This window comes from Pongo pygmaeus, chromosome 1 (assembly GCF_028885625.2).
Source record: "Pongo pygmaeus isolate AG05252 chromosome 1, NHGRI_mPonPyg2-v2.0_pri, whole genome shotgun sequence".
In the NCBI taxonomy this organism is placed as follows: domain Eukaryota; kingdom Metazoa; phylum Chordata; class Mammalia; order Primates; family Hominidae; genus Pongo; species Pongo pygmaeus.
Window position 1 is genome coordinate 169,696,643 of NC_072373.2, and position 15,280 is coordinate 169,711,922.

A 15,280-nucleotide genomic window follows, 5' to 3' on the forward strand; every position below is an offset into this window, starting at 1 on the left:
CCTTCCGAGTAGTTCACATCTAGTTTTGATCCTCATGCCACATCTTTAGAGAAAAAACATGTACTTTTAATTTGGTCATGAAAGTTACTGTTTGAATAGATTTTTTAAGACTTTAGGCATTCTGGTTATTTAAATTGACTCAGACAGTATAAACCAGACTCCCTGACATTCCTGGGCCTTCAAGAGTCAATGGCTTCTGGTAAGCAGCCACTCAGGCCTCCAGTTGGCCTTAACTAAGTCAGCCCCAACACACCAGTTCCTTAGAATTATATGCATGGTCATAGGATTTCAATTAAAAAAATACTTTAACATGAGGCCAGAATACCTATGGCTGTGCTCTTGAATAAACTTTCTCCCTATCATTTTTTTGTGTGTGTGTGAAATACTTCACTCTTTTTATAGATCTTGGTCTTTTGCAATCATACAGGATTCTACTTGTTGAATACCTTCTTTGCATTGGAAATTTGAATTTCTTTTTACCCTTACAGTATACCTATAAGGCAAATATCATCAACTTCATTTTACAGTTGAACAATGTTACTGGTGAACTGGTGATGAAAATTAAAGAAGGCTTTTGAACATGAATATATCTTTTCAATATCCTTGACAGATGCCAACAGAAAAAGTTTAGAAATGAATAGGATACAATGTTTTCTAAACTGTTCCCAGAACACATAGTTGGGTATTTGCAGGGACTTATTATTCAGTTAGAACAATAAGTGACTTATTGATTAACTGTTTCTAAATGTTATAAATAGGGTTTAAACTAGTATTTATCATGTATACACAATAAAGATTTATTGTTAACATAAATTGAGCATTTATCATATTCTAATCACTGTTCTGTTAGATTGAACCACATAAAACTGCTGCTCTTTCACCTATCAAATGGCAATTTCATGTGGTTTAACCTAATAGTTGTCTCATTTGATTTCAACAATAGCCTTAGATGCAACTGTTTTTAATGTCATTTGTAGAAGAGGAAATGGAAGCTCAGCAAGATTAAATAATGTGCACAGAATTAAGCAGTCAATAAGGGGGGCTTCTTCTCCCCCAACCTCAAACCAAGCAATTCTTCTTCACCATGAAGTGGTGACTCTGATGAAGTGATGTGACACTTTTATTGTTCCCAGTGATGGTAATTTTGAGTTTATTAGTTCAGTCACTTCATTCGGTATATTGAGCACATACTGTAGATGTGAATCATATGTATTCAGCCTTTGAAAGAACAGAAAGGTGGAAAATCAAGCTAGTTAGCCAGAGTTGGGTTTTACAAAAGCAGTGAAACAAAACCATCTGAAACTGATTTTTTTTTTCAGTATCTATGCAGGTAGGTCTTGAAGATTGTTTCTTAAGTTCTCAGAGGTTGGTTATTACTGGAAAAAATTAAGTGTTGATTTCTGAAGTAACTGGACCCTTTGGACAGTGTAGGTTCTCGTGTGTTTGTTCAGTAGTTACTTTCATTGTACCCTCTGCCTGGGATGCTCAGTTCCTAATCGCAAGATTTTTTAAGTCTTACCTCTGTGGTCACTCTTTACATAGTGATCCTTCATTATTTTCCCTCTGTAAATGAACTGTCCCTCATTTTGGTTCTCATTGCAATTGTTTTCACTTTTCATATGTCACCAGTCTCCTTTCCTAAATTATGTTTTATTATCCATTCATCTATTCATCCATCCATCCATCCATCCATCATACTACACATCTATAAAGTTCTAGTCAGTGTTAGGGGCCCTGAGGTTGCAGGGTTGAAATGACACAGTTCCCACCCTCAGAGGCTTAATAGGGGAGACAGAGAAACAAACAGAACATTTCAGTTAACTATAGGTCTCCTTATTCCACCTCTAACTCATCTGAAAATGCACTCCTATCAGTGACAGTTGCTCATGATGGCTGTGATTCTGGTGGATGATAAAGATTGGTGGGAGATAAAAGAGAGAAAGGAAGAAATATGCTCCCTCTGCTCCAGAATGGGGTTGGGAAACACATGATGCATGTCTCTCCAGCCCAGTCCAGCCTCCTGAGCTGAGGATCAGCAAGACAGATTATGCAATGCGCCTTTGCAACAGAGAGGAGATCTGCTCATCCCACATTTGGAGCACCCGTGGGAGTGGAGCAGGGAAGATTTCTGGGAAACAGTGTGTGAATTAAATCACGAAAATGAGTAGGAGTCTGCTACATGAGTAAGGGAGGGAAGAAAAGTCAGTAGAGAAGGTAGGCAGTGCTTGCAAAGGCCTGAGGTAAGAGATAGCATGCTGTGTGTCCACGCATGTGTGTGTATGTGTGTGTGTGTCTATAAGAAGTCTGCTATGGCTACTTTAAGATGAAAAGTGGAATTTGGCAGGAATTGAGTGGTCAAGAGCAAGCAGTGAGATAATGACATTTTTCAAAAAGATAGCAGTTTGGAGAATGGGGAACGCATATCTTACATCCATCATTAGACTGTGATCTGCTTGAGGGTGGAGATTTTAACCCTGCTTATATCCCAGTATGCCAAGCTCCTAGAATATCACTCCACATGCTTTGGAATTGCACTATGTTGTCTATAGCCTGGATATCACATTTCTTTCATTCTGAGGCGGCTGGCTTGAGGAGAATGAATGTCAGGAGAATATTGCTAATTTTAAGGGAGACACAGGGGAAAGAGAGGCACTGGGATACGAGTGAGAGGAGTCTGTTTGAAAGAAAAACGAGGCTTAAATCCATTATCACCAGCATTAAAATACAGCATTTCTTCTCTGAATGGTATTTGTTCCTGTTTACTTTCTTCCTTGTGGCATTGAGCTGGGCTGCATTTGCCATTTAGGCATAATTACTATTTTATTATTATTTTTTTTCACAGTTAAGTGGAGCATTTGAGCACAGCTGAATTGCTGGGAGCCTCGGTGGAAGAAATCTATTAGTGATACGGCTTGAAACAATACACAAAAGGCCGCTGCGTGTGGTCTGCCCTCCACGCTTTCAACTTCCTTATGTGGAACAATAAATCTCCGAGTCAGCTAGAACGCAGAGACTCCCATCCAACGAGAGCTGCATTTTTATCTTTTATTCATTGGCAGGAACATTAGCTGTAGGAGGTATTCAAATCACACTTTTATTTAAACAAACACAGCTGGATCGCAGCCTCTTAATATAGCAATTCTCTAATGAAAAATAACAACATAGTATTTATCTCTTTTCTTTTGTGTGACTCTCAATTTGCTAAAATTAGGCAGACTTCAATCCCATACAAAATTGGCATGTTTTCATGACCAGAGCTCATCGCAACTAACTGCAAAATTATAATGGGGATGTAATTATAGGAGGGCATGTGAAATACACATCCTTTTGCTGCTGTAAGCTATATGGGGTTATACAATTATGTTGTAATAACATCATTTATCTTAAAGGAGTCAGACAGCTGACTTCATTTATTTAACTTGAGCACTCCAATTATGTGCTGTGTCAGTTTAACATAAATGTCTTGCCCAAAGAACATGGTGTAATAATAATGGTAATAGCAATAATAATAATAGCACGCATTTGTATAGGGCTCTACAGAGCACAAAGGGTTTTTACAATTGCTGTCTTGTTGGAGTCTCCTAACAGTCTGTAAGGCAGGCATCGATGCCTGTGATCTTGTGCCCCATTTATTGTTAAGAAAACTGAGGTTCAGAGAAGTGAAGTGATGTTGACAAGCCTGTACACTTATTAATAGTAAGTGGAGAGGTAAGAACTTTAAAGCCAAGTTTACTGACTTCGCAGCTGAGGACTATTCACCAGTAGTACCACATTTTGGACAGTGTGACATGTTTGTTCTCATCTCTTGTTTCATTTTATCTCACAGTGATCTTTTAAGGCAGGTAACAGTCTAGGGTAGTGGGAATCGCAGGTACTAATTCTGTGAGCCTGGGCAAATTAAATTATTAGACCCCAGATTTCTTGTCAGAAAAAATAGGGATAATAATACACACGGAGCAGGACTGTTATAAGAATTAATTAATATAATGCTTGTGAAGTGCCTGAACATAGGTGCTCAGAAAATAAATTGATTCCCTCTTCCTGTAGGACAAGAAAAAAATTCCGCTTTGCACAAAACATAATTGTTGTGCCTTTTGCTTAACTGACTTACCCAACTCGCCAAGCTGGTGTCAGGGCAGTGACCAACCAAAATTCATGTCTTGTTATTTCAAATCTGCTTGTCTTTACTTTTACACACCTTATAATGCCTTCAAATGTTCACTATTATTTTCAGTTCTTTCTCAATTCTTTACAAAATTCATTTGCTTAAATACCCAAAGGTAGAATAAAATACTTGAACTGAAATCTTAGTGCTCTTTGCCCAAAGGGGAGAGACCACAGGTGTAATGGATGAGCAGGATGTGGAGTCAGGAAGCCCACGTTGGGCCCCTGGCAGTGGCAGTTACTAAGCTATGTGAATTTAGGCCAATCCTCTGACTTAGCTCATCTATAAATGTTATTTCAATCTGAACTTCCTGAGAGGAAGCCTAAAGTACATAATGTTTCTGAGAGAGAAGAAAAAGCTTGTAAAATAATCGACTTAGCTTACCCCATGCTAGTACATTGCTAGAAAGACACTGTCTCATTTAACCTTTATGGTAACTCTGTCGGGTATTTTTCCCTGTTTTACAGATAAGGAAATGAATATTAAAAGATTGCCAAAGAGTTACAACATTTATATTTGGTTATTATATTTATGGTTTGTGGGACTTAATTTTCAAGTTTCTTGACTAAGTAGTTAAATGGGGAAGATGGGTGGGGTCTATTTGGATGCCTCCAATTTATACAGTTTTGTTTATAAATGCAAAGTTTTATAAATGTTACAATTTTCATGATTCCTGGAGGAATGATCAAAAATACAGTTCCATAACATCAGTGTTTCAAACTGAGCCAGCAAGGATAAAGTTCCATAACTTAGGAAAATTTTACTTAGTGAAGGCATTTAAGTGTCTGAATTTCAGCTTCAGCCTAGGGGCCTAGGTATTTTGCAAGTGAGTTGGTGCAGGTTCAGAAAGCCAAAATGACTCAGCCAGGAAGGAATATAACAATATTTTATGTCTGTGTGAATGTGCTCTTTTTATTCCTTCTTTCTTTCTCTGTCTCTTTTTCCCTAGTTATCCATTTATATATTTAATTTGCTAAGATTTGAGTTTTTAAAAATTCCTATACTTTTACTGCTTTCTTGGAGCTTGCAGTGTATTAGGGGAAACATTCTAGTGAGAAACCATTACAGTACAGTGAGATTACAGTGAGGCAGGTGCTAAGCTAAAGATGAGGGCTAGCTTTAATTTTGGCAAACCAATTGATTTGACATCATCAATTCTGCTTAGAGGATGGCATCAAGGAGGCTTCACAGATGAGGAGTCTCTTGAGCCGATTTTTTTTGCCAGGTGCTTTTAATTTTAAGAAACAGAAAATTTACGTAAACAATATATAAATTTATATAAATAATATATGAAGAGGGGCTTTTATTGTAGAGATTCTGGGGTATTAACATCAAGAATGGCAACATGACTGGACCTAAGGAAAATCTGGGTCCATTTATTTGAACATTAACATTTGATTTCTCTCCATCTCTCATCTCTGTTTCACTCAGTGCAGATGGTCTCCTCTGTCTCTTGGTCGCTTTGACAGGAGGTATTGTCACTGACACTTCTAAAGCTTTATATCTCATAGCCTCAGACACTAAAAGAGGCTGCTTCAATGAACTGTCCACTTTTCAAAGTTCTAAGGTCAAATTTCCTGGGGAAAGGATTCACTGGGTCTCTCTGAGACCAATCAGTCAGAAGTAGCGGTGGGGCAGGCTTACTTAGAAATGGGCAGCTTCCACAGGAGCCTCATCAAAGGAGTGGAAAGGCGGCAACTCCTCAAAGAGGAGACGATTAGACTCTTTCACAGACCAGTGGTTCTCAAGGTATAGTCCCTGAGCCCCTGAAGATCTCAAGGCCATTTTAGGGGGTTCATGACTTCAAAACTCTTTTCTTAATAAACCTAAGCTATTATTTTCTTTTTTTCATTCTGTTACCATTTGTATTGATGGTGCAAAAACAATGGTAGGTAAAACTACAGGTGCCAGAGCATGATAAGCAGTACCAAATTATGTAAGTAGTCATTGTATTCTTTAACACTGTGTACTCACAGTAAACAATGCCAGTTTTCTTTAAGAATTCTCTCGAATAATCAGTAAAAAATATTACTTTTATTCAATGTCAACCCTGTGTAACACCTTTTTAGCATCTGTGGGGCAAAGTAGTTGTGCCTTGAAGGTTTTCTGCTCACACTAAAGTACAAAGGCTGCCTTGAAGAAAAGTAGTTGTATAATTTAGTTGCAAGCTGAACTAGCTGCCTTTTTTCACAGAAAAATCTTTTTATTAGAAAGAATGACATAGAAAAACTATGGCTGTTCAGATCTGGGTGTTAGGCACACATATTCCTAAAGAAAGTATATTAATTTAAGGAAAACAACTAACAGTATTTGTTGGCAATGATAATATTTGAGCTTTCACACAAAAATCATAATTTTGGAATCTGCCACTGGGAACTTGATGGTTTCCTAATACTTAAAGCCTTTACTGATAAGATTTGTGGTGACAGTGAAAAATGTAATTTTTTTGATATCGTGTGGTCAATGTATCAATTTTTGGATGATCTACATGGCTCAGTAAACGGGTGTTTTTCAAATGACCCACACATGATGCTATAGAGATCACGCATAAATAAAAGGTTCATTTAAGGTTGACCAATGGGTTTTAATGTAACACAATAAAAAAGTTCATTAGTATAGTTTCAGACTCCATATTGCAGCTAATAAGAGGTTATCACTTGTTGAATTTTTGTGCAGATTCAAATAATATCCACAAAATATTCCAAATTTTCTTCATATACTTCAACCAAAGCAACATAGCAATACAGATTGAATGTAGATGCAGATATTAAAATCTGTATCCTACAAAACCAAATGTTAGAGAAATTTGCAAAAATGTAAAGCAATGCCAGTTTTTCATGAATTTTTTGAAAATATATTTTTAAATGAAAATTTTTTATATATTTTAGCACATATTACTGTTATTTGAAAATGAATTTCATGTAAATAGTAAAAATTGTTCTCATTTTAAATTTCTACATGGTAAATATTAATAGATATAAATAACATGAGCAAGTTATCTTGCAGTCCCCAATAATATTTAAGAGTAGACTCTGACTCTGAGACCAAAACATTTGAGAACTCCTGCCTCAGATACGCTCCACAGTCTTTAAATATGGACAAAGGCAAGCCAGGTGGGTAAGAGATGGAAGAGCATTCCAGTGAAAAGACAGGAGGCATGAGGCAGTGTGACTTCAGGAGTTTAAGAAGAGATGCAAATGGGAAATGGAGTATGTGGAGTAGATTATGGGGAGATAAAGTTGAAACAAAAAAATTCAGTGCCAGGTTATCTGGAGCCATACAAAGGTTTTAAGTAAGAAATGATGTAATTGGCTTTGGGTTTGGACGTGGCATTTTGTTGTCAGTGTGGAAGACAGGTAGGCAATGTGGGTGGGGTGAGGGGTGGATAAAACTAGAGACAGGGAAACAAGTGAGGAAGCTTCTGTCAATAGGCACAGAAAATAAGAGAGACTGAATTAAGGCAATGGTGGTAGGGATGAAAAGGAAGATATATGTTGTGCAGAATTTTAGGAAACAATTGAAAATAATGCCATCTGGATGGAGGCTATACAGAGTAGATTTAATAGCTGGACCCCTGTAGGAAGTGAGCGATTACAGTAGTTACTATCTCTGGGATTCTTTATTTTAATAATTTAATGATTACTTTAAGAGAGTCAAGTCTAAGTCTAAGTCCCAGGCTCCCAAAGTTTACTTTTGCCAAGTGGCTGTATTACTTAAGACTAGGTTTAGCTGTGTATAATATTCATAGGAAATACCAAACAATCAATAGTGATTCAAACAAGAGAGGAGTTTGCCCTTCATGCAAAAGATGTTCAGGGCCATTTTCTGCTTTACCACCATCAGTATATTGCTTTCATTCTCAAGGTCACTTCATTGTCCAAGATAGCAGCTGGAACATTACATCATTGTTCCAGGCTGGCAACAGGAAGGAAGAGAATAGGACAAAAGGGCCCAGTTACCAGTCAAGTCTGTTTCCTTTAGCAGCTTTTCTGCTGTTTCTGCCACTTTTCATTACCCAGATCTTTTCCATTTTACCACAGTTAGGTGCAAGGAGGATAGGAAATGCAGTCTTTTAGCTAGGTTTATTGCTGTCTCAAATAATATTAGGCTTGTATTACAATGAGAGAAGGGGGAAATGTTTATGAGATTGTATTCAGCAGCCTCTGCCCCAGAGATCTAGAGTTCTCTTTTCTTTCCCCAGAAATGTCTTTACATAGAATTATTTGTCTTTTCCTTTTATCATGAGAATTCCTGGGAATGACAAGGACATCTACTTTTTTTATTTGGAAGGCTCTTACCTGGCAACTCGAAAGTTCCATAACACAGTCTGAGAACTGAGAATAAATAAATCCCTGGGACGTCTCATTTCTTCTTTTTCTGAGCTACTATAATCATCTTTTTAATTGGTTGTCCCATTTATTTGCATTTTTCTTACTCCAATTCAACCTACACAGTGTGGCAGGATTAATTTTTCTGAAGTAAATTTCAAGTCATGCTATTTCATTTGTCAAGAATCTTAATTAATTTCTCATAGCCTCCTGAACATTCACAAATGCCCACAAAGCGTTCAAAGTCCTCTTGCAATTTTACCAAAAGCGACATTTCCAGGCATACCTCCCATACCATATGCTTTAGCTAAATGGGGCCTAACAAAATATGGAAAACCTAATCTCTGTGGTTTTGCTCAAGTTACTATAGCTTTTACGAATTCTAGCTCTGCAATTGCATAGGACTGTAAAAATTACAGGGGACTTCTTGAATTCCAGTTTCCTCTCAACACCATTTATTGATGAGACATGCCAAGATCCCACTCTGTGACCACAGATACATTCTAAATGTTATGCTTCAAGAGCACATTTTTCTTAGCCGGAGCAATTAGGTAATAAAAATAAATAAAAGGCATTTAAATAAAAAAGGAAGAAGTTAAATGGTCTTTGCCGGCAACATGATCTTATACATAGAAAACTCTTATATATAGAAAACCCTCCACCAAAAAACCTGATAAAACTAATAAACAAATTCAGTAAAGTTATAGGACATAAAATCAACATGCAAAACCGGTAGCATTCCTGTACACTAAAAACGAAGCATCTTAAAAAGAAATTAAGAAAATAATCCCATTTATAATAGCATCAAAATATACCTATAAATAAATTTAACTAAGGAGGTTAAAGGTCTATATACTAAAAGCTATAAAATGAATGATGATGAATGAAATTGAAGAAGATACAAATAAAAGGAAGGATATCTTATGTTTATGGATTGGAAAATTAATATTGTTAAAATGTCCATACTATCCCAAGCAATCTATAGATTCAACACAATCCCTATCAAAATTCCAATTAAAAAAAATCCAATGATATTTTTAACAGAAATAGAAAAAAAAACAATCCTAAAATTTGTATGGTACCATAAAAATCCTCTACTAGCCAAAGCCATCTTGAGCAAAAACAACAAATCTGGAGGCCATCATACTACCTGATTTCAAAATATGTTACAAAGCTACAGTGAGCAAAACAGCATGACACTGGCATAAAACCAGACATATCAACAAATGAAACAGAATAAGGAGCCCAGAAGTAAACCCACATGTATATAGTCATGATTTTTTACAAAGGTGTTATAATGTATTATTTCCTCAAGAACACATAATGGGGAAAAGTTAGTCTCTTCAATAAACGCTGATGGGAAAACAGGATATCCACTTGCAGAAGAATGAAATTGGACCCTTTTCTTATACCATATACAAAAATAAACTCACAATTGATTAAAGACTTGAATGGAAGCCCTGAAACTATAACACTACTGAAAGAAAACATAAGGGAAAACCTTCATTCCTTTGGTCTGGGCAAGGGCTTTTCAATATCACCCCAAGAGCAAAGGCAGCAATAGCAAAAATAGACAAAGAGGACTGCACCAAAAACAAAGCATCTACACAGAAAAGAAAACAATTAACAGACTGAAGAGACAACCTATGAACTAGAAGAAAATATTTGCAAACCTGGCCGGAAGCAGTGGCTCATGTCTGTAACCCCAGCTCTTTGGGAGGCCAAAGCAGGTGAACTGCTTGAGTTCAGGAGTTTGAGACCAGCCTGGGAAACATGGCAAAATGGCAAAACCCCATTTCTACAAAAAATACAAAAATTAGCAGGGCTTGATGGCACACACCTGTAATCTCAGGTACTTGGGGGGCGGAGGCAGGAGGATTGTTTGAGTTCAGGAGGTGGAGGTTGCAGTGAGCCAAGATTGTGCCACTGCACTCCAGCCTGGGTGACAGCGCCAGACCCTGTCTCAGAAAAAAAAAAAAAAATTGCAAATCATACGTTTGATAATGGGTTAATATCTGAAATATATAAGGGATTCAACAAATTGACAATAAAACAAATAACCAGATCAAAGTTTAAAAATGGGCACATGATCTGAACAGACATTTCTCAAAAGAAGACATACAAAAGGCCAGTGGGTATATGAAAAAATGCTGAACATCACTAATTATCAGGGAAATGCAAATCAAAACCACAATGAAACATCATCTCACACCTGTTAGGATAATTATTATAAAAAAGATGAAAGATAACAAGTATTGGTAAGGATGTTGAGAAAAAGGAACCTTACACATTGTTGGTAGAAATGTAAATTAGTACAACCATTAAGGAAAACAGTATGGAGGTTCCTCAAACAATTGAAAATAGAGTTAGCATATGATCCAGCAAGCCCACTTTTGGGCTTCCAGTGGAAATTAAATTACTATCCCAAAGAGATAACTTCATGTCCACGTTCATTGCAGCACGATTCACGATAGCCAAGTTCAGTGTCCATCCACAGATTAGTATGTTAAAAAAGTGGTATATATGCAAAATAGAATACTGTTCAGCCTTAAAAAAGAAGATATTCTGTCATTTGCAACAACACGAATGAACCTGGAGAACACTGTGCTATGTGAAATAAGCCAGGCACAGAAACACAAATACTGCATGATCTTACTTATATGTGGAATCTAAAAAAATCAAACTCAGAAGCAGAAAGTAGAATGGTGGTTACCAGCAGATGGGGACTCAGGGGAATGGGGAGGTGCTTGTCAAAGGATACAAAGTTTCCATTAGATAGGGGAAATAAGTTTTGGAGATCTAATGCACAGCATGGTGGCTATAGTTAATGATAATGTATATTTGAAAATTGCTGAGAGTAGATTTTAAATGTTCTCCCCCAAAAATTGTGTGAGAGGATAGACATGTTAATTAGTTTAATATAGTCATTCCACAATGTGTACAAAACATCACACTACACCCTCAAAAATATAAATAATCATTATTATATGTTAATTAAAATGTTAAGAAAAAAGAAAAAGAAAAGATCATCTTCCTTTAACCCATGCTAAACCACTGCTGATAGTCTCAGGGAAGAACATATTGCTTAGAAGTGCAAGAGTCTGGCCATGTGCGTAAGTGCTGCTCCCACATCTTTGATATAGAATTCTACATTGTGTCCCTAACCTGAACCCTGAAGTTACTAAGTGGACAGGATTTGTTGTTGCTGTTCACTATTATCCTTGGCTCCTTTTCTGACTCTACTCAACAACCCAAATATTGTTTTGCTTTAAAAGTAGACATTGCCGCATTGTCTGCACACGCACCTTTTTCTTTTATCTAAGATATATTATTAAACTTACAAACTAACCATCAGCAGAAATTAAAGTCCAGGGAAAATTATCAAGTGCCAAGGACTTATTAATAAGGAAAGCTTTGTTTTCACATTGGCAAACTGATAATCCCCTGTGCTCCGGTGTCTTGAAAGTTGTCATGGTATGCAGTCCCTAAAGGGAATCCTACCTGCTGTACTCCTACCTGCTGTTTTTGGAAATGTGTTGTGGGGACACAGAGGGCTAGAATGAGGACATCTGAAATCTGTTGTCTACTTTTGCCCAAGATCCACAATAAGGTATAATATAAATTGTTCTGGCAGTCAATTCAGAGAAAAATCCCCTGTGTGTACTATAAAATTTGTAGGACACTCAGCAAGGCTTTTAATATTTTGAGCCTGAATTTCCTCATCAATATTTGGAAATTGGCACCTGTAGAACAATTCACTTTTCACCCTGCCAATAGCCATTTCAGAAAGTAGGGCATTTCTTGTTAATTATCACCATTTAAAAGGCTTGGACTTGTTAAATAATTTATTTAATATTGTTTTCTAACTTAGGGTAAGTAAATGTCCATTCTGAGATTCAATTCTACCTCCATTGGTTTCAGTTTTGTCACCTATAGAATATATTATAATGTTATATTACAAGACAATTTGGAGTACTAAATGAGACAAAATATGTGGAAATTTCTGGTACCTGGTAAGTGCTCACTAGGACTGGTTTTGAGAAATACAGCTAAATTAAAATGGAGGTCTTGCAAATGACTAGCTTCAAAGCGCTGTAATGGAGACATGTATTATTTCTCAAACATTTTCTGAGAGTACCTACCATCTGCCCTGTTATGTGCTGTGTACTGGGGTTACAAAAATTAATAAGCCATGACTCCTACTATTAATGGAGTACATGAGTTAATGTATATATAGAACAGTGCTTGGCACAGAGTAGGACCCAATAAATGTAAGTTTTGCTATAATAATAATAATAATTTCATATTGTTGTTCTTGTTGTTATATCTGCCTTTTCCATGGTCCCCAAGAAAATAGCATCTGGGCCAAGATTAACTGCTGATGCTGTATCTGGGAGCTGTAAAGATAGGGCAATAAAAATGGGGGAAAAGAAATTGAGTCAGGGAAGTATAGGAAGCAGTGCAGTGTGATGTACCCAGCAGATAGCTTGTTGGAAGTGCTTGTTTGGCCTTGCAGAATGCCTTTGGAGAGGCTGTAAAGAGAAAGCACACCACAGAACAGTACTTGAGAAGAAGAAGGAAGAGGGAGTTTATCTGGCTCTCTCCAATCTTTTCCTTTTCCCTACTGTTCAAACTTTGCCCCCAAAGATGTCAATTCCTCTGTGCTTTCCAGGTACATTATTTGGCTTCCTGAGTGGATTTGGGAAACTAGATCCTGAATTCTGTGGTAGGGTGTTTCATCTAAGTGCAGAAATGGCTGGAGAGACAGAAACACTGGACACATGGCTGGTCAGCCTGGTTGTATGGTGTCTGTTACAGAAGAGAGTCCAGCTTTCCTGAGCAAGTATGTGTTTAACTTCATTTGGTAGAACCACACTGACCTGCACTAAGTGTGTCAATACAACAATAGCCAATGCAAAACAAATATCCAAAGGCCTCTGAGATGGGTGAAGCCAAGGGAATCTAAAGCTGACCCAAGATGTCCCATCTGTTCCCCTCCTGGGCCATTCCAATCCCCCCTTGCCCTCTTATTTCTGGCTCTTGTACTACAATATGGGGTCTCCCCCAAGTATTTTTTTTTTTTTTGGTGTTCTTATTCCTTCCCAAAGAGGGAAGAACAGGTCCAATTACTGGTAGAATCCTCCTCTAGATTGTTTGTCATTTGTTGTCTGCAAGACTTAAGCCATGAAGGTTACAGAAACAAAGTATAGTTTCTGCTGCTGAAACTGATGCTGAGGCCATGAACGACATTTATTATCTCCATCCTTTATCATTTTAGATTTCCCTCACCATTGGCCAATATTTCAGCTAGTCCAGTTAGTTGCCTGTTGGGATAAGACAGACCCTCATTCTTGATGGAAATAAGCCCTTACTTGCCCAACTCTGGTTGGGTTTGTGGTTACTGTCATTGCCCATTGATGATTGTTAGTTAGCATGGAAATATTAAAAGACCCTTCAGTGAATTGCCTGAGTTCCACATATAATCTTCCCTGCTGCGTTTATGACATAGTAACTTCTTTCTTTGCCTACAGTTCCACTGAAAAGATGTGCTTAAAGTAGGCACGTCATAATTACAGTGTTTCCAGTTTAGTGGAACCATTATTTAATTCTCTGGTGGATGTATACCCTATACTCAAGAACAAAGTTGTGGGAGAAGGAAGCACAATCTTGTAAGTAGGTCTCTGGATGTGAGAGTGGGCATACTTACTTTCACCCCTTGATACCTGACCCATACACTCTAGCTATTGTAGATTCAGTGCCATGTATAGTTTTTTTGATACAGTACATATTCCATATTCTGGAAGTTGGGAAGCAACGCAAGGTGATGTGTTACTCATCATCGGTTGCTTCACAAACACCATAAATATTGACCTCAGATCTCTCAGCAGTTGGGTCCACTTGGCCCCATGAAACATTTCTCAGCAGGATGTACAAAGAGCCCAGGTTTCAGAGCACTCCCAGAGAGGACAGAAGGAGAGAGATTTTACTTGCTTGGTTCCTTTCTTTATCTCACTGGTTAAAGTTATGCACATTTCTAGGTTGTGTCATTTAGTTCTTTAATATATCATTATTCGTAGTTAGCATTATAAGTACTGCTATTATCATCCATAATTATCAGTCTGTCTGTGCCAGGAGAGAGAGGTGCATAACTTTAAATTTACATCTGTATCTATAGCTCTATGTATGTATCATGGTAAATACATGACAAATATATGTAATGTGAATGTTGTTGCTCTGAGCAGGAAGATTTAATCCTGCTGGGGATCCGAGGCATTAGCTAAGATATGGAGAAAGGGATTGCTTGGAAAGTGAATTCCAGGCACAGGAATAGCATGAACAAAGACCCTGAGACAAGATATACTGCGAAATGTGCAGGAAGGCAGGGTTTTCCAGTTAAGTAGGAGCAACGTCATATAGAATCCTAAATTTCTATTGAGAACCTTGAAACCATTCAAACACTGGCAAGTTGCTCATTGTTATCCTTCCTGTGCTTCAAATTCCTCATTCACATCATAGTAATAATAATGATGCCTACCCAACTTTTTTATTGCTAGGCATGGAGCAAGCATTCATTAAAAGTTATTCATTATTAGGCATCAGGAAGTCATGAAGTATTCTCAGTGGCAGAGTGACATGGTCAGATTTATGCCATTGGTGTAGAGAATGGATTGGAGGGCATGAGGGTCAGATGCAGAGAGACTAGTTATTTGTTGATATAATATTGTAATAGCCCCAGGGGGTGATGGTGACCTAAACTAGTCCACAGTCAGTGGGAAAGTAGAGGAAC

General features: G+C 37.4%; 1 long non-coding RNA gene across 1 annotated transcript in view; it reads left to right on the top strand.

The window, feature by feature from the left end:
- The first annotated feature begins 2,049 nt into the window (after positions 1-2,049).
- The window catches only part of LOC129016060 (uncharacterized), a 104,988-nt gene continuing 91,757 nt past the window's right edge, over positions 2,050-15,280 (top strand). Inside the window, exon 1 of the long non-coding RNA XR_008494712.1 lies at positions 2,050-2,240. This is a non-coding gene — a long non-coding RNA (uncharacterized LOC129016060). The remainder of the gene's footprint in view (positions 2,241-15,280) is intronic.